The 19413-nt window shown below is 41.6% G+C and overlaps 1 long non-coding RNA gene across 1 annotated transcript in view; it reads left to right on the top strand.

Annotated features, from left to right (window-relative positions):
• Nucleotides 1-181: 181 nt before the first annotated feature.
• The window catches only part of LOC131275964 (uncharacterized), an 87996-nt gene continuing 68764 nt past the window's right edge, over nt 182-19413 (top strand). The window contains exons 1-2 of the long non-coding RNA XR_011647464.1: nt 182-363; nt 11120-11261. This is a non-coding gene — a long non-coding RNA (uncharacterized lncRNA). The remainder of the gene's footprint in view (nt 364-11119; nt 11262-19413) is intronic.

Here is a 19413-nt window from a genome sequence, read left to right on the forward strand (position 1 = left end):
CTTTGCTTCGCGGCCCACCCCTCCCAGAAACCTCAGACCTAGGCTATGCAAGGGGCAACTCGCCCCGCCCCCGACCCAGCCGCTAGGCTGCGCACAGCCAATCAAAGAGGCTAGCTCTGCCCCTCTCCTGAGCCGGCCAATGAGGCGAGGCTTAAGATCCACCCCCTTCCCAGCTGAGCGCACACAACACAGTATCCACGTGAGTCAGCTTCTTAAAGGAGTCGGCTGGGTGGTTGTAATTGCGGCAGCTGGGAGACTTGGCATTAGCCGCGTCACCGAGGTGGTGGCGGAGGCCTAGCTTCCTGGGGCCCAAGGAAACCCGGTGATGACAGATGAAAACAGCACGCTGGATTTCAAGACAAGGCAGGTGCCTAAGTGGTTAGAGGGCACGGTGTAATTCATTTCTTTGAGAACAATTCCTTCCTGCCACTCCTCATAAACGGGGGCTCCCCTTACAGACCCCAAACCCTCTGGGACCGCACCTCCTAAATGAGAACAACCGTGGAGAGGAAGGATTGCTCAAATGTACTCGACTTTACTTACAACTCGCTGAATGTTTTCTCTTGCTTGTGGAAGTGATTCTGAAAAAGAGAGATTCCCAAGGGGATGAGGAAATTCAGGAAGTCTCTGTGGAGATTTTCCGCGTCAGAGTGAGATTTGTTGTTTGAAGAAAAGGGGAGCGTTCCCTTAATCTTCATCAATACTTAAGATCGAAACCTTTGTGTCTCATCCCTTTAGAATATCCCACAAAACTACTTAAATGATTACTGACTAACGTTCAGGATGCCTATATCCCAGGATTAAAAACAAACAAAACCCCCTGTAGCCTTTAAGATTAATTTGCAAATCAAGTATTTGACTCCTTGTCAACCTAAAAGTCACCAGTATGTTTCATTCAATTCAAATAAGGTTAATCTGAACCACTAAAGGCAAAAGAGTTATCTTTTGATGAGTGAGCTATCTTTTTTTAATTAAAAAATTTTAAATTTTTTTTTAAAGATAAATAGATCACACAAAATGTTACATTTAAAAACTTAAGAGGTTCCCATCTACCCCGCTCTCCTTCACCCGTCCTCCCACAAGAACATCCCTTTTCATCAGTGTGGCACATCCATTGCATTTGGTGAACACACCCTGGAGCACTGCCATACCACACCGCTTGAACCATAGGTTACATTGTAGTTCACACTCTCCCCTAGTCCATCCAGTGGGTTATGGCAGGATATACAATGTCCTGCATCTGTCCCTGCAATATCATTCAGGACATCTCCAAGTCCCGAAAATGCCCCATATCACACCTCTTCTTCCCTCTCTCTGCCCTCAGCAACTCCTGTGGCCACTGTCTCCTCATCAATGATACAATTTCTTCCCTTGCTAAGTTGTCTCTTGATAAGTAAGATAAGAGCTAATAAAGTTAAAATTTTTTTTTTAGCTTTTTCTCCTCCTCACTGCCCCTTTGTTTTTGGTTAGCTTTAAGTACAGAAGTAACACATGCTTATTATAGGATGGTCATACAAAGTCATTCCATTGGAGTAAATGCTGTCCTCTGTAACTAGCCTCCTATGTACCCTTCTATTCTTCCAGGAATTTGTGTATGTGTATGATAGAAATCTTCAACCTTCTTTCACTCAAAAATACGTTGTGGCCGTCCTTCCATGCCAAATCTATCTGCCTTTTACAAATTTACCACTGTCTCGGTAGTTTTCCATAGTATGATTTCACTATCTTTATTGTTTTTTAAATTTCTTATTAGAGACATTGTGGATTTACAGAACAATTATGCATATAAAACACTTAACTGTTTTAAATGCTTTAAAAAATTGTCTTTAAAATTATTAATTTATTTAATTTTCATCAAAACCCTAGGAGTTAGGTACTGATTTCATCCCCATTATACAAATGAATAAACTGGGGCCCAGTGATTAAATGACTTGTTTAAGGTCACCCAGTAGAGTTATTAAATGTAATTTGAAAACCTGGAAAAAAATGATGAAAGTAGTATTTTAGAAACATTAATATGGATAATGGTGTGCAGAATATTATACAAATATAAGTTAAGGTGATTAGGTAATAGAAATGGAACGGAAGGGACAGTTTTAACTTTAAGAAGAATGTCTGGACAGTACTGACTGTTTATAGGTGAGCTAAGTAGAAGGAATTAAAACAGAAACAAAAAACAGTTTTAATCCTAGGTGACCTAGAAGTGCGATGGTTTCCTCTTGCTAAATATAGGGTAATAGGGAGGGTTGATTTGTGGTAAAAGATGATGGGTCTGAGCTGCAGGTGGTAACCTATTCAAAATAAAATACAATTAAGTATAATGTAACAAATGTGGGAGAGAAGTGAATAAGAACAAAAGATTTGGGCTTTTGATTAACATTGTTTTATACAAAATCGTGTTATAAATTAATTTGGAACAAATTTTCAGTTTATAATACTGAGATGTTTCCACCAAGAATATGGTGTTTTTTCTCCTTTAAGTGTTCTTTTATGTCTTTTAGTAAAAGTTCATGATATTTCTGTATTCTAGTTTGTTCACGTATCTTCTCAGGGCTATGTTTAGGTGTTTTACGTTTTCTAGGAGTAAACTTCCCCCTATTATATATTATAACTCTGGTTATTGTTGTTTTGTAGGAAAGATAATTTCAAATAAATTTTTTTGAAGAAGTGATTTTTTGATCTCTAATAATTTTGTAATTTATTTTATTGGATTTTCTGGATAGAAATTCTTCTGTCTGCAAGCAATTTGCCTATTTCTTTCCAATCATTTTGCCTTTTATTTCTGCCAAGTCTCCTTGGTCATATATTTTTGAGTACTTGTGTGACTATCTGTTTAAAAGTTCCTAGGAGTTCTGCTAGTTATTACTATTTTATTTTAAAAGGTGTTTTATTGATATAGCCACATTCCATGCAATCTATCCAAAGTGTACTATCAATGGCTTTAATCTTGTAACAATGTTGTGCATTCATCACTACAAAAAATTTTAGAGCAATTGCATTACTCCAAAGAGTAAAACTCCACCCCTTAGCAGTCACCTACTGCTAGCTTTTAAAATTTCTTTTTTCTTTCCCTCCTTCCTCTTCCTCCCTCTCTTACTTTTTTCCTTGTCAAGTGCCTTTTTAGTGTCTCTGGCAGATTGAAGCATGTAAACCAGAAAATAAAAACCTCTTAATCCATTCCTGTAAGTAGAAACCTACATTCCTATAGGTATGAATAACATCTTTTGAAGATGTTATTTTTTGTTAAGGTGTGGCAAACTCAGTCAAATTGGGCTTTAATCCAGATTACTGGAGTCTTTTATAAGTAAATTGAAATTCAGAGTTAGGAAAAAGCCATGGAAAGATCCAGAAGCTGCAAGTCGGTGGGACCAGAAGAGAAAGAAGAAATGCATTGCCATGTGACAGAAGAGCTGAATGCTACAGCCTACGAGGAGAAAGCACAGCCTTGCTGATACCTCGAGTTAGGACTTCTAACCTCAAAAACCGTGCACCAATAAATTCCTGTTGTTTAAACCAACCATTTCATAATATTTGTTTGAGATAACAGTATTGAGATAATCATGTCTCCTCCTCCTTTTCTATCTCTTTATATCATGTGTTACAGTAACCCATTTCCAGCATTAAACCAGCTTTCAGTTTCTGGGACAAAAGCTCCTTTATCACTTGACAGGTTCTAACTCTAAAATTCTTTGATTGCATAAAATCAGAAACATGAGTATCTTAGTAGTATATACACCCTGGTGCTTTATTCTTGTTACTAAATATACTCTGTCTGAAACGGAATAATATGCCCCAAATAGGTGATTTCAGTTTAATAACTATGGACTCTGGTTAAGGCTTTGAGAATGCCCTTCTTGGCACTGATTCCATGGATCTCCCTTTTCCTCTGTTGTTTCTTCTCTTACTTTGAAGGTCCTCCACATTGGAGTTGCTCCTTTAGAGGTGTGACCACGTTTTAAGGGGTTGCTTCATGTTCAATCTATTGTCTCCTCATACTTCTTACAGTCTGGTGAACCTCCTCCTTGTTCCTCAAGGCCTGAAACATGTGGGCCTCCACCCACGTGTCTCAAACATTCAGTTTTTTTTTTTTTTTACTTAAAAAAAATTAGTTTACTGATGTATATCACTCATACAAAAACATACATGAACAATTAGTGTATAACAATAGTTGTAAATTTATAAAACAAACATACATTACATCATATAGGGCTCTCATAACTCACCCTACCACCAATAACTTGCATTGCTATTAAACCTTTTTAACTAATGATTAAAGAACATTGTCAAAATATTCCTACTAACCAAAGTATTTTTTCCCCAACAAACCCTATTGTTACTATCTTTATATAATTTATATATGAACATACATAAACAAGTGTATCATAAAAGTTGTGAACTTACAAAGCATCACACAGGGGTCCCATACATCAACCCTCCATCAACACCTTGCGTTGTTGTGAAATGTTTGTTACAATTTATGAAAGAATATTGTCAAAAACAAACATTCAGTTTAAAAATTTTGCCTTCTTCTGACTTTGACCAGCTGTGGTAGATAGAATACCATCCCCAGAGATGTCTATGCCTAATCTCAATAACCTGTGACTGCATTACCTTGCTTGGCAACAGGGGCTTTGCAGATGTGATTAAATTAAGACTCTTGAGATGAGGAAGTCATCCTGGATTAACTGGGTGGGCCTGATGTCATCACATTAAGGAGGCAGGGGAATGAGGGTCAGAGAAGGAGATATCATGACGACAGAAGCAGAGATCAGATTGGTGCACCATGAGCCAAGGAATGTGGGCCACCTCTAGAAGATGGAAAAGGTGAGGAAACAGGTGCTCCCCTAGAGCCTCCAGAAGGAGCACAGCTCTGCTGACACCTCAACCATTGCCTTATAAGACTGACTTTGACTTCTGACCTCCAGAACAGGAAAATAATAAATTTGTATAGTTTTAAGCCACAAAAATTGTGGTGATGTGTTACAGCAGCAGTAGGATATTAAGACATTACCAGGTTCTCCTAAAGTCATATTTGGTATTGACTTTGCTTTATCTATCTCTATCTATCTATCTGTCTGTCTGTCTGTCTGTCTGTCTGTCTGTCTATCTGTTTATTTATTTGGGAGGGTGATACCAGGGATTGAAACTGGGACCTTATATGTGCAAAGCAGGTGCTCAACCACTGAGCTATACCTACTCCACTCTATTGAGTTTTTAAATGAATTACTTGGTCTTGTTTATAATTAGTTTTAATTTTGTTAACACACAAAACTATATTCTTTCTGTTTATATTATTTCTATAAATTTGAATCAAGAAAATCTTGAAGCGATCAGGAAACAGAACCTCAGGTTACAGATCCAGAGCCCTTGGTTGTATCAGGTCACACCAACCAAGAGCATATTATAATATCTTTCCTAAATTTATTTTTTAAACATAAAAAACAACAACAAAAAAACCCACAAAAAAACATGTTAGTGAAATTTCCACGAAGTTCCTAACAATAAAAGTTTTATATCTCAAAATCTGAGTCTTAGGGTAACTATGGATAAATGGCACAAGTAAGTGTGGGCAAATAGGGGCATAGTGTAAATGATGGTGAGGGGCTTGGATGTTAGAGTTATTTAGCCTAAAGTCAAGCTCCAGTTCTGTCACTTTCTAGCTGTCTGATGAACTTCAATTTAATTATTAAAAACAGTGATAATTTTTTTGGTTATTATGAATATTAAATAATGCAACAATCTCAGTGAGGAGGCAGTGTCCCGAACATATATTAAATGCTTAATAAAATTGGCCGTTGTGTTCTTGTTATTTCCATGACCCTTGATTGTGAAGCTGAGTCCCGGGTGAGCAGGCTTTACTGTTTTCTCTGTACCATCCATATTAGAGAAAGTTAAGGTCACGTTACAGACTGCCAGGAAAATGCCTGATAGCTCTCTGGTGTAGTTTAACCCTGAATCAGGAGAGTACTTGAAATACTGCCAATAGTCTGACGTGACTAACGTCATGGAAATGAAAAATGAGCCATTCAACTTCTTTGAAAACCTGTCTGCACACAAAAAGTCTATCGCAAAGGTCTCTGGTTTCTGAGCTAGGATTGCATCAATGGGATAACACACACTCATATTTACTGCCATCACCAATGGCAATAATTTAGGAGGCATAATTTGAACATAAAATAAACATTTTTTATTTTATGCACCGCCAAGTAGCGGTTCACAGAACAGATCTATGCAAACTGATAATATCACGACATCCAAAACACATGAAATGGAAAATGAACATTGTAGGATTATATCCATAGTCTGATCTAATTTTTGTAAAATAATGTCATTATATGCATTTCTGTATGTACAGACAAAAATCTAAAATATTCATTTTCCAAATTGTCCTAGGTCTCATAAACATATTTTATAATGCATATGTTTAGCTTTAGCACTCAGAAAACTGATAAAGATAAATTTTAATGCCACAAATATTTGTAAGTTTAGTTTGACCTTGTCTTTTACTGAAGACCAATACAAAAACGATCATGAGAAGAATTTGCATCTTCTGCAAAACTGTGGTGCCATTAAGGTGGGTAGGTTGTGAGAAGCAGAAATCCAGCGTGAAGTAGCTGAAGCATAAGAGAGAAACGTATTGGCCCCCATTACCGAAGAGCCAGAAGGGTAGTTAGATCTGGCTCATGGGAACTCAGATGCAGTTAAGACTGGCTCTCTGTCTCTACTTCTCTTACTCTGCATGTTGACTTCTTATACTTTTCTGTTTGAAATCATGGCTACAAGCAGCTCTGCCTTTACATCTTCATGACTTTCTGACCTGAAATGTTAGTCTTTTCCTTGCAAGCTCCAGTTAGTAAAGTCCTAGAGAAGGATTCTGATTGGCCTGACTGGATCAGCGACCAGTCACCACTGCCAGGTGTTTTGAGTCTTGTACTAAAAGGTTGGGGTGGGGAAAGCGGTGTTCTCCAAAAGAAGGGTGGTCCTGTTCTGTGTAGACAGAGCCATATATGATTATTTCTGGATATTGTCTGAGATGCACACAGTGTCTGTAGAAAATTTACTTGGTGGTTAATTTGCCCTTGAACGAAGGCTAGGAGATAGAAATGTCAGTGTGCTTGGGGAAGATGGGAAGACTGAAGGATACTGTTGAACTAAATAGCATCCCTAAAGGGTAGCAGCCAGAGTTAGGGATGGAAACCTAGGTTGAGAACGGAGAGTAAATGAACCATAAGTACAAGTCCAAGAAATTTGACTTGGACCAATGCATTTCTTTTTTTTTTTTTAAATTCATTTTTTAAATATTACATTAAAAAAATATGTGGTCCCCATATATCCCCACCCCCCTCACCCCACTACTCCCCCCAAAGCAACATTCTCCTCCATCATCATGAGACATTCATTGCATTTGGAGAATACATTTCTGAGCATTGCTGCACCTCATGGTCAATGGTCCACATCATAACCCACACTCTCCCACATTCCATCCAGTGGGCAATGCATTTCTTTAACAATTTGATAACTCAGAAGTTTTAGTTTTATCCCAAAGACTTTAAGATCTTTAGATCCTCAACTTAAAAATTTTCCCAAACCTTGTTTTTAGGAATAGAAGTTTCACTATTGGAAGGGGAATGCTATATGCAAATCCTCATTGAATGTCAATTAAATACATTTATTAAACAAATATTAATGATAGGGCTGACTGACTTGGAGTTCTAGCAAGATACTCTTACATCTTTATTGTCATCTTGTAATTTATCTGGTACCAGCTGAATAAACTTGTATCTGAAAAGGTTTCATCCTGTGGAGTTCATAGAAGTCCTTTATTTTGACAAAAGTTAATAAATATATCAGTAAGCGAGAAGGTGGTGCATGGCTAGCACATTTTTCATATCTCAGGTTGTGTTCTCTGCCTCCAAAATAAAGGACTTTGGGGAATGATCAAACTGGTAGCTTCTTGGCAAGAGTAAAAGTATAGAATTAAAGGCATAAAGATAATGGCCACAGAGTAGATAGAAGTATAGATGAATGACTGTCTATTAAATGGTAAATAGCCTTCTCTTTCCCCAGCACCGTGGCCCAAGGTGGCCCTGGGAAACCTCATACCACTTAACATGTCCCATACAAAGTGGGCCTCAGCCAACCATATTGGACATTCTGAAGACAGGATGACCTTTCAGAGCTGTCCTGAGTTAGGAAGAGAAGACCAGGCCTTCATACTCCCAGGTCACTGGTCATGGGATTGGAGCATCCTGAATTTTCTTTAGTTGAGGCGGCTGACAGCTGCAGATGGTCAGCCAGTGGCACTTCCAGGGCTGGGAGAATGTGTTCTTCCTCCTGAAGGTGATCTGGGTGACACATCACAGCTTTCATCACAATTAGCCTCCTGCAGTAGGCTAGTGACAGAGTGTTCTGAATGTTATCCTCCAGTTGTGGCCAGACTGGGGTTTTGTTGGTTCCCCTTAGATACTCTATTGTCTTTATCACTGTTATCAAGAAAGGGGTAAATTTTGGATATGGAGGGCTTTCCCTGGCTACAGGAGACTGGATTCTCGCTCTGAGTTCTGAATTATTACTCTGTCCTTTTCCATTGTGACTGGCTCCAGCCAACTTTGCTTCAACTAGGAAACTCTTCTTTCTTCAAGACTGAGATGCCAGCTTTAAAGACATTATTGTTGGCAGTACTAATAATACAACTGTAATTTATTGCACATAATTGTGTTTCTATCTACAGATTTTGTTGCGTGCTCATAACCACTCTATATGGTAGAAAGTGTTACACTTCATTTTGCCAATGAGGAAGATGGGGCTCAGAGAAGTTAATTAACTAGCCCAAAGTCTCCAAAATGCAGAGAAGTAGAGTTAGGAGCCTTTTCCCACTATACTGTGTTTTCTGTCTTCAGTTCATTAGGGGCTCAGCCAGTTTAACAGAGCCATTGTTATGTAGTACACTTGTTCTACATGCTCTGTTAAATCAAACTGTCATAAGTAACTACAGTTTTAAAAGTTTGGAAGAGAATATATCAAAATATTAACTTTGGTTATCTCTAGGCAACAGGATTACAGGTGATTTTGTTTTCTTCTATATTTTCCAGCATTTTCTAAAAATTTTACAACATATGTGCAGAAATAGGAAAAAGACTTTTAAAAAAGAAAATAAGCAGTCACAGAAATTGCTTTAAAAGAGAGGCCAGCTGTCAGTGGGCACAGAGTGAAAGAAAAACAACAGGGTTCAAATATAGACACAGTTTATATATTCTGCCCTCATTTGTGGAAATGACTCAATTTATATCCTAGATGAGTTTCTGAAATGTTGATTCTAAATTAGTTTTTTTCTAAGTTGAAGCCTATTTTAAATAGGCTAGGGAAAGTACCTATATAAATAAATACTACAGTAAGTTCATTTGTGAAATCATAATACATATATCTGTACTTTGCAGTTCACAAAGCATTTGAATATATATTTTCTTATTTTGCCTCCCAACAATGATGTGAGAGGCAACACTTTCTTTCCTTTTTTTTTTAATAATCAATTTTATTGATACATATTAATAAAGCATATAGTTCCTCCAAGGTGTATAATCAATGGTATTTGCTATAATCACACAGTTGTGCATTCATCACTTCAATCATTATTAGAGCATTTTCATTATTTCAGTATTAAACAACAACAACAATAAAAACAACACCCAAAAAAGAAACAAACAAGAAAATTCCTCACCTCACAATCTCTTTATGCTTCCCTCTTTCTTCTTTTTACAGGCACTGAACTAGCCTGAGATTCAGAATTTTCAGTACATTGACCACCACAGCTAGAAAAAAGTAACTTGAGGAGTTAAATTTATGCCTTATGATTGCTTGACCTGGTTTTCCTTCCAGTATACAATCCCTGAATGTAGTTATCTTACAATCATTTCTAGGTCCATTTGAAGTGAAATTTGTTTATATAGTATTGCTTTCATTAATTCACTGCAAAACAATTGAGTACCTACCATGCCCCAGGTCTTCTCCCATGACTAGGGACACAGCGGTGAACAAAACAGACAAGAGCCCATTTTCTTGGGATTTAATAGTTGGGGTGGGGCAGATGGAGGATGGGAGAGAGAACTAACTGAACAAGATCATTTCAAATGGTGGTTAAGTACCACGAAGATTAAAAACATAATGTAAGGGGAGGGGGAGACTCAGTATGTGTGCAGGATGGATCTTTGGAGGGAATTTTCTGAAGGGGTGAGGGGTGGTCAGAACATTCCAATAAGAGAGAACCATCAGAGCAAACATGCTGACATGGGAATGGACTTGGCCTGCTTGAGGGACCAGAAGAAGCCAGGGGCTCTTGTGAGGTTGGTGGACCATGGCTAGGAGTTTGGCCTGTGGCTTACTTTAGCAGTCCCCTGCGGCTGGGGTTTGTTTAACCCCGACGCTGACGGGGGTGGTCTGGAGGGGTTAGGCTAGACCGCAGCGGCGTCTGAGGCTGCGGCAGACAGCCTCAGAGGGGCTCTCAGGTGTGGAGGACGCACGGCAAGGGGAGGAAGAAAGCCGCGGAGACCAGGTCTGTGCGCAAGTCTGGTCTATTGCGGAAGGGGACACAGCTTTATAGGGTTAGGGACTGCGTGGAGGGATTTGATAGGTGCGGGCGGGTACTGCTTCCTGATAGGTGAATGTAAGCGGTTGCTAGGCAGAGGGCTGGCTGAGAGGTTAGGAATAGGGGAGGGGAAAGGGGGAGTGAGAGCTGGCCGGATGTTGGGCTAGGCGGGAGATAGAAAGGGGGAGGGCAGCGCCGGCCAGCTGCTAGCAGCAAAGGCCTAGTCAGGCGTGGTCACCTTATCTAGGCCCAGTGGGCAGAGGCGGTATCACCTCTTGCCGCACTGTTTGCTACTGTGGCAAGCGGGGCGCCCTTCCTCCCACAGTCCCCAGAGCAGGAAAGGGGACAGACCCATCCCCCGAGGCCTGAGTGTGCCAGCTAGCATGGTGTGCTGGGTTCCAACCCTGGCACTGACTCCATCCCACCTTTGGACAAGTGGCCCCTGCATTCCCAGCCTTGGTTTTCCCATTCTTGAAGTACAGAGTTTGGACCTGTCCTTCTCTCCTGCTAAATCCTTTGTTTTCTCTTCCTTGCTAGATTGTAAGCTCTGTGACAACGAATGAAGTCTCTGTTTTATATTTAACTTCTCCACATCATCAACCCATCTACCCACCCACACCGAAAAGGACAATGTGGAGTCTAAGTTTTTGTTGTAATGCCACATCAACTGATATAGAAGGTATGGATTTAAGAAATACATAAGGGTTAGAATAAGCTGGATTTGTTGACAAACTGTAAAAATCAGCAATAAAATATACTATAAAAAGAAAAAGGTGGCATGTGTGGGCTAGCTGGCTGCTAGCTCCCAGATTTCCCACCATCTGGGGCTAGGGGGCAGAGCCCCACTCTCCAATCCTGTCCTTCAGGGATGAGTTACAGAAAAACAATGGGAATTTATTAGCTCATGGATTTGAGGCTAAGAGAAAACTCAAATCAAGGCATCATCAAGGCGATGCTCCTTGCTCCCCCCATACCCTCCTGGAGATGGGCCTTCTGGGGCTGGCTGCCAGTGATCCTTGGTCTTGGGCTCCACTGTCACATGGCAATATACAGGGCAGCCTCTCCTGGTTTCTTCATTCTCTCTTGGGAATCATTGAATTTCAGCTTCTTGCTTCCTGTGGCTTTCTTTCTGTCTGAATTTCATTCTGCTAAGAAAGGGCTCCAGTCAAAGGATTAAGACCCATCCTGATTGAGGTGGGCCACATTTGAACTGAAGTAACTTCTTCAAAAGGTCCTACTTACAATGGGTTCACACCCACAGACATGGATTAAGTTTAAGGACATGTTTTTCTGGGGTGCAGACAGCTCCAAACCACCGGAATCTCCAAGTCTGGAAGTCTTTTGGGGATTAGCTTTACCTATCTGAACAGGCACCTATGGCAGAACGTCTGCACTTCACACCTGTGGCTCCTTCCTAATTATATCTTTTCTGAAGAAAATAGTGAAAGGAAAGCCTCATGAGGAAGGAGTAAAGTTTGAGAAACTCCACTCTTAGGGATGAAGGGGTAAGTTTACAAATTCAAATATGATCTTACTCCACTGCTTAAACCTCTTCTGGGGCTTCCCCGTCACCTTCAGAAGAAAGTTCAAAGTCCTCACAAATACTTTAAGGTCCTACAAGTCCTCGCACTGCCTCCCTTCCAGCTTTATCCCCCACTGTTCTGCTTCTCTTGCACTATCTTCCAGGTACCTGTTAGTCCCTGGTTTTGGCCATCCTCACTTCTTTCCTGTAGCTGAGAATTCTCTCCACCATTTCCTTCACCCCACTCTTGCACAGGCAAACTCTTTCACATCCTTCTGGCTCAGATTTCAGTTGAAAAATGACTGTCACAGAGATCCTACCTGGGACCCAGGTTCTTGTTTCCTGTTCCCGCAGCCCTCCGCACCTCCCCTTCTCTTGCACCTTGTAAATTTGCCTTTCCTGTTGCCTGTAGCCCAAGGGCAGGGATTGCTTATCCCTATTCCCTATGCCTAGCCCAATACGTGGCATGGCACCCACAAATCTTTACTGACAGGATAGAGCTATGAATGAAGAAGGTCTTTGATACTCTTTGGTATTGCATAGATTTTAGGGGGAAATTTGTGAGATCTCTTGATCTTTTGTTTCGTTGACTTCAGAAATGGTTGAAATGAGCAGGGCTTGTGGCTAGGAAGGGGAAGGCAGGATAACTATAACTTTTGTCTAGTGAACGTTTTTGAGCTCTTATTCTGTCAGACTCTTCACGAGAATTACCTCATTTCATCCCACAACTGCTTTTATTATCTCCATGGTGTAATCAGGCCTGGGGACAGGGAGGGAGGCAGAAGGGGGACTGAGGTGGGGAGGGGAGATAGGTGGGGAGAAAACCAGGAAAGGGTGGTGGCAGCTTTAAATAAAGAAAGGCAGGTTCAGTTTGCTCAAGGAAAGGGAAGGCAGGGCTCTGGCCACAGGGTTTGGAGGTATTATGGTTTCTGGGGTGCCCAGGCAGGGTTTACCAGGTGCAAACCAAATGCCAGGCACTGGGCTAAGAGCGCTTTATAGTCATGCTTCATCCAATCTGCACAGCAACCCGTTGAGGAAAAGGAGCTTCAGAACAGTCGAGTAGCTTGCTCAGTGTCACACAGCTAGTTAATGCCTGAACTGTGACGTGAGCCCAAGGCTTAAAAATCACTGGGGAATTCCCGAATGGTCAGTGAAGCAACAAGTTCTGAGACCACTTCTTATGTATAGCCTGTTGTTTTTACTTGAAGCCTCGAGGTTATATTAGGGATTTATACAAATGACATATTGCCCATATCAGCAAGTTCAAGTCTTTAAGAGCAAATACAGAATCTTCCCTTGCCCCAGTAGGAGACAAGATAGATTTTAACCGAGATGCCTGAGTCTAGATGCCACCATAGAATCCCCTGAATTCAGCCCGTTCTCCCTGATCTGGGGTATTTGTCTATAGTTCCTCAAGTAATCTCCCTGCTTCCTGGATGAGCCTCCTTCCTCTGATATCCACACAGTCTGGTCTCTTCTTCCCTTCATCTTCTACAAAAGCAAAACTCTTTCTCAAGTAGAGGGTCAGGAGCCTGATGTCTCTTCTTTTTTATTGTTTCTACCCCCAGAGCCATTTCATCTCTTCAGGTAGGGTGATCAACGCATCTCTGTTTCCAGAACTTTCCAGGTTTTAGTATTGAAACTCCTGCATCCCAGGCACCCCATCAGTCCCAGGTAAACTGGGACAGTTGATCATCATATCCCAGCGGAGGGCAGAGAATATTCCTTCTCACCCTCACACCATTTCTTTAGCTGCTTAATGTCCGCAGCCTGCATCTGATGGTGTGACAAACTATCCCCAATGCTCCAGAAATGCCTGGGTCAGGAGCAGGGGTCCGACACAGTTGGCTGGCTTTATGGGTACATTTCTGCTTTTTACCACAAGATGGCCACCTCTCCTCTCGTTTAAAAAAAAAAAAAACAAGACTATAATATCACTCCAAGGTTGTCTGGGAATGGGAGTCATCTGAGGGGAAAACCCTGGCGGAGGAGTAAGAGGAAGAGAAGAGAAATATGTATGTTGTGGGACAGACTGGAATGGGCAGGCCAGTGTGAGGTTCCCATGGTAAGAAGCGAAAGTACCAGATTTGGCTTAAGACCATTGCAGCCTTTCAAAGTTGAGATAGTTAGAATGGCATATTATATTTCATTGCAAGAGGGTCTGTTTTTACCACCAGAATAACATGTAAATAAATTGTATGAAGGAGAAAAACCTAAGTTAGAAAAGCCACCTCAGGGAACGTCTTCTGGTCTATGTCATGGCGGCTTTGGTTCCCTGGGTGATCATCCCTCCCGGTGAGGTTAACCCGCAGGCCTGCTGACAAGCCTGAGGAGAGGCCCCCTCCCGAGGCCGGGTGACTCATGCCACCTGCAGGGAACACAGTTGGCATGAGTCTTGCTCATCCCCCTAGAAGAGCTAAATTTATATTCTGAGGAAAGTGCACTGTGGTGCTGGGGGTGGCAGGAGGGAATGGCAATGGCAGGGTGGGGGAGGATGGGCGAGCAGAGTGGCTTCATTTTGGGGTGGGCCTGCAGTTAGCTTGAAATGGATCATGTTACAAGGGCTTGGTGAGCGAGCCCTCAGGATTTTTCATGGAGAACACAGTGTCTGAGCAATTTTCTCCTAATCATCTTCTACCCTTAAGTCCCAGTAACAACTAACCAGCAATGAACATGTTATACTACATAACCCTTGCTTGAGTTGAGGATTAACACACTGCCTTGTTAACCCCCTAAACCCCTCAGTGGCCCAGGGGTTTAGGGGGTTTTCAAACTGTGGGAGAGTTTTAACTATCCACAGAGTTACCCTAGGGTTTCCTTAAACAAGGATGCATTTTATTCTGAGCATAGAACACTGAAAATGCCTGAAGAAACTGTTATCACTTTTTTTTTAAAGATTTATTTTATTTATTGTTTGAACTCACTGTCTGCTCTCTGTGTTCATTTGCTGTGTATTCTTCTGTATCTGCTCATTTTCTCTTTAAGAGGCACTGGGAACTGAACATGGGACCTCCCATGTGGGAGAGAGGCGCTCAATTGCTTAAGCCACTTCAGCTCCCTGCTTTGTTGTGTCTCTCACTGTCTCTCCTCTTTGTGTCTCCTTGTTCTGTCATCTTGTTAAGTCAGTTCGCCATGCCTGCCTGTTGCGCCACCTCGCTGTCTTGCTCATCTTCTTCAGGAGGCACCTGGAATCAAACCTGGGACCTCCCATGTGGTAGGTGGGAGCTCAATCACTTGAGCCATATCTGCTTCCCTGTTATCACTTTTATCTCTCAAAAGATTTATTTGAAAATAAATTATTTTATTGAAAATACAAATCTGAAGACCACCAATCACTTTTATAGGACCAGGGAGGTCAAGTCAAACAACAACCTTCACCTGGAGCTACTTACTCAGGATGATAAAACTGAAGTGGACATGGGTGCTCCTGACAGTGTCCACTCAGAAGACACACTTTTCCTTTTCTGGATCCCAAGTCCTCTGAACTGAGAAGAGCAATTCAAAAGAAGTCTCCAGAATTGTGAACCTGGAGTTGAGTGACAAGTGTAGAAGATGAAGAAGTTTTGAGGAGAAAGTTTGGAAGAGGTATCACTGAAGAACTTCAGTTCAGATATTGTAGCTGCTTTTTGTCCTTCAGAGATTGGGAATGTGATAGTATCACATCAGCTTTTTCCAGACTCTTTGGTACTGGAGGAAGGTTTTTACTTTGTGTCTACCCTAGAGGTGGGATTCTGACCAGGCATGAGTTGAGGGCAGCCCTGAACAGCAGCGTTGATGGGAATGTTTCAGACTAGATGGATGTGAACTAAGTGGTGGGAAGTAGAGGAGTGAAGTTTCTTCACCTATAAAATTAGGGATAACAATAGGGTTTTTACCTACCACTTAGGGTTGTTTTTGTAATGACACTTTTTTTTTTAATTTAAAAGTTTTATTGAGATATATTCATATACCATACAGTCTATCCAAAGTATACAATCAGTGGGTTTTAGTATAATCACAGTGTTGAGTTTTCACCACCACATAAATTTTTAGAACAATTTTGTTAATCCAAAAAAGAAAACTTCATACCCCTTAACAGTTACCTCTGAATCCCTCAACCCTTCCCCTGCCATACATAACCACTAATCTAATGTCATCTCTACAAGTAATTTTTATTTACTTTTTATGTAAATGGAATCATACAATATGTTGTGCTTTGTGTCTGGTTTCTTTCACTTAGCATAATGTTTTTTTTCTTTTGGCCTGATATTAACATATTGGTTTTTTAAATTAAATTTTATTTTTTTGAGGTACTAGGGCCAGGGATTGAACCTGGGACCTTGTATGTTAATATCATGGGTTGAGCTGAGCTGGTGTTCAACCACTGAGCTACACCACCTCCCCATGATATTAACATCTTGTAACATTAACATACATAACACTTGTTCAGTTTCAAAGAAAAACAATCCTATATATGCAATATTACCCATATTCATATTTCACACGAGGTTTTACTATGTTATACAGTCCCATGTTACATTTTTTAGCCTTCCTTTTAGTAATATACATGATCTTAGACTTTCTCTTTCAATCATTGTCATACCCATGTAATACCACTGCCAGTCACTATGTTATGTTGTGCTTTCACTTTTTCTATTCATTTCCAAAGAGTCACACAACCTTTTATTACCCACTCTGTACAAGTTACCTGCAATGACACCTTAACATAATAAATCTGTGAATTCTGTCTTATTCTGGGCAAAAAGAAGGCACTTGGTATCACATGGGCCTGGATTTGGTCCTGGCTCCATTGCTCCCACTGATGGGTGGCCTGCATGAGTTACTTAACACCTCTGAGTCTCAATTTCCGCAAGGTAACAACTTCCTTATAAGTTTGCAGATTAAACAAGATAATGCATATAATGCATTTAGCCAAAATGCTTGTTGAGTGCTTACAAATGTTAACTTTAAAAGAGAAACCCTACTTGAGAGCGTCAGTCTGAGGCACTAGGGGAATACTCCCATTAACAGGGGGCCAGGCCTGCGTGTCTGTCTTTGAAGAGCTTTTAACCTTTTGGGAGGTTGGCTGCTAGTCTCCTGTATTCTGGTAGCAGCTAACACTGGTGGACCCAGGTTATTTTGAATAAGTCTTGGGTATAAAATGGAGTCGAGCAGGGCATCTCAGACTTTCAAGCTTTAGTGTGCTCAAAATCCTCCATTAAAAAATATCCATGCGTCTCATCCCTAGAGATTGTGAGTCTCTAGGTTTGGGGGGAGTGTGGATTTGCATTTCTAACAAGCCCCAGGTGATTCAGAGGTGGTGGGTCTGTGGGCCACATAGTGTGAGCAGTGCTGGCGTGGAGAGAAGTCAAGAACTGCTCTGGAACTAGACTGCGCCTCTGTGTCTCCCACCCCCTGCTGTGAGCTCTGATTCACTCTCAGAACCTGAATTTGTCCTAGTTTAAACCTTGACTGCTTACTTCTTGGGTGACCTGGGGAAAATTATTTAATATCTCTCATTTGAGAAATGGAAATAGTGACTACATCATGGGTTGCTTATATTATTTAATATGTATCTGATATAAACCAGAGCACCTCACAGTGTCCATTTGCCTTGAGGCCCACCCCCCCTTCCCACACAGAATTCACCAACCTCCCCCATCTGATTCCTCTAGATTTAGCCTCTTGCTTGCCACCCCTATGGCACATGGCTGTCCCAATCTGTCCAGCTGAAATTCTTTCTGGTCCTGTCTCCTCTTCCAGGACTTGACCTGACATACCTGATGTACAGGGTGCCAGGACTCTCCTGACTGGCCCAACACACCTCGTCATACGCCCCCCATCACTGGGCTTTTTCATTGCCTCTCTATTTCTGAGACTGATCCTCCCCGGATGTTTTCCTCTCTTCCTATCTGAACTCTGCAGACCCGTCTTGATTATTGTAGTTAATCTTAGTATCCAGAATGAGTAAACCTGGGAAGACCCGTTTTATAATGGCTATATGTCATTTTTGGCTGTTCCCTCTAGCTGGCCACAGAATGACGAGAGCCAGGCTGGGCTAGTCATTGTACTTCACCCTCATGGCTACAATAATTAGTCATTGGCAAACATTGACCCAGGTCAGGCCAATCAAAGCTCTTCCCTGGAAGTTTTCATGCAGCAATTAAGAAAATCTGACTTTTCGGGTTATAGAATGTGACAGATTATATTTTCAAAGAGGGCGATAACAATTTCTCCCATTCCATGACTCTCTCTCTTTTTTTAAAAAGATTTATTTATTTATTTAATTTCCCCCCCTCCCCTGGTTGTCTGCTCTTGGTGTCTATTTGCCGCGTCTTGTTTCTTTGTCCGCTTCTGTTGTCGTCAGCGACACGGGAAGTGTGGGCGGCGCCATTCCTGGGCAGGCTGCACTTTCTTTTCATGCTGGGCGGCTTTCCTCACGGGCGCACTCCTTGCGCGTGGGGCTTCCCCATGCGGGGGACACTCTTGCGTGGCACGGCACTCCTTGCGCGCATCAGCACTGCGCATGGCCAGCTCCACACGGGTCAAGGAGGCCCGGTGTTTGAACCGCGGACCTCCCATGTGGTAGACGGACGCCCTAACCACTGGGCCAAAGTCCGTTTCCCCCATGACTCTTTCTATTGTGACTTTATCACTTCTACTATTGAGAGGTATAATTGAAGTCCCCTTTCCTTGAATCTGGTTAAATTTGGGACTATGGTGGAAATAATTCCTTTCGATTTCTGAAGCTAGGTGATAAAAGGAAGCCCAAGCGGCCTCCTGGTAGGTGTTTTGGCTGACAGTCCCAGCTGTGGTCCTAGTTAGCAGGTAGCACCAACTGTTAAACTAGTGAGTGAGGGCCCCTCAGATGATTCCAGCTCCCAGCTTTCAAGTCACCCTTCACCCTTGAGCTGCCCAAGGTGGCACCACAAATATTAGAGATGAGATGTCCCCTCTGAACCCTGCCCACATTACAGCTGCATGAGCAAAATAAATGATAGTTGCATTAAAGCCACGACGTTTGGAGTGGTTTGTTATGCAGCAACAAACAACTGAAACAAGGAACTTGGTAAATAAGAATTTGGAATTTCCAGCAGCCAGGTCCCTAATATGGGAAGAAAGTTAATTGGTAGTAATACGGAATGACCCCAAACGGAAACATGCAGCAGTGAAAGTGAAGAAAGAGCTCCAGTAATGATCAAGTTCTCAAGTTCACTGGTCCTCAGGTCTTCTGCCTCTGTAGTTCTTTCACTCACTGTGAGCCACCTACCCCAGTTTCCTTCCAACAAATCCATTTTCTTGCTTAAGGTAGACCTATGTGAGTTTCTAC

This window comes from Dasypus novemcinctus, chromosome 25 (genome assembly GCF_030445035.2).
Source record: "Dasypus novemcinctus isolate mDasNov1 chromosome 25, mDasNov1.1.hap2, whole genome shotgun sequence".
Classification (NCBI taxonomy): domain Eukaryota; kingdom Metazoa; phylum Chordata; class Mammalia; order Cingulata; family Dasypodidae; genus Dasypus; species Dasypus novemcinctus.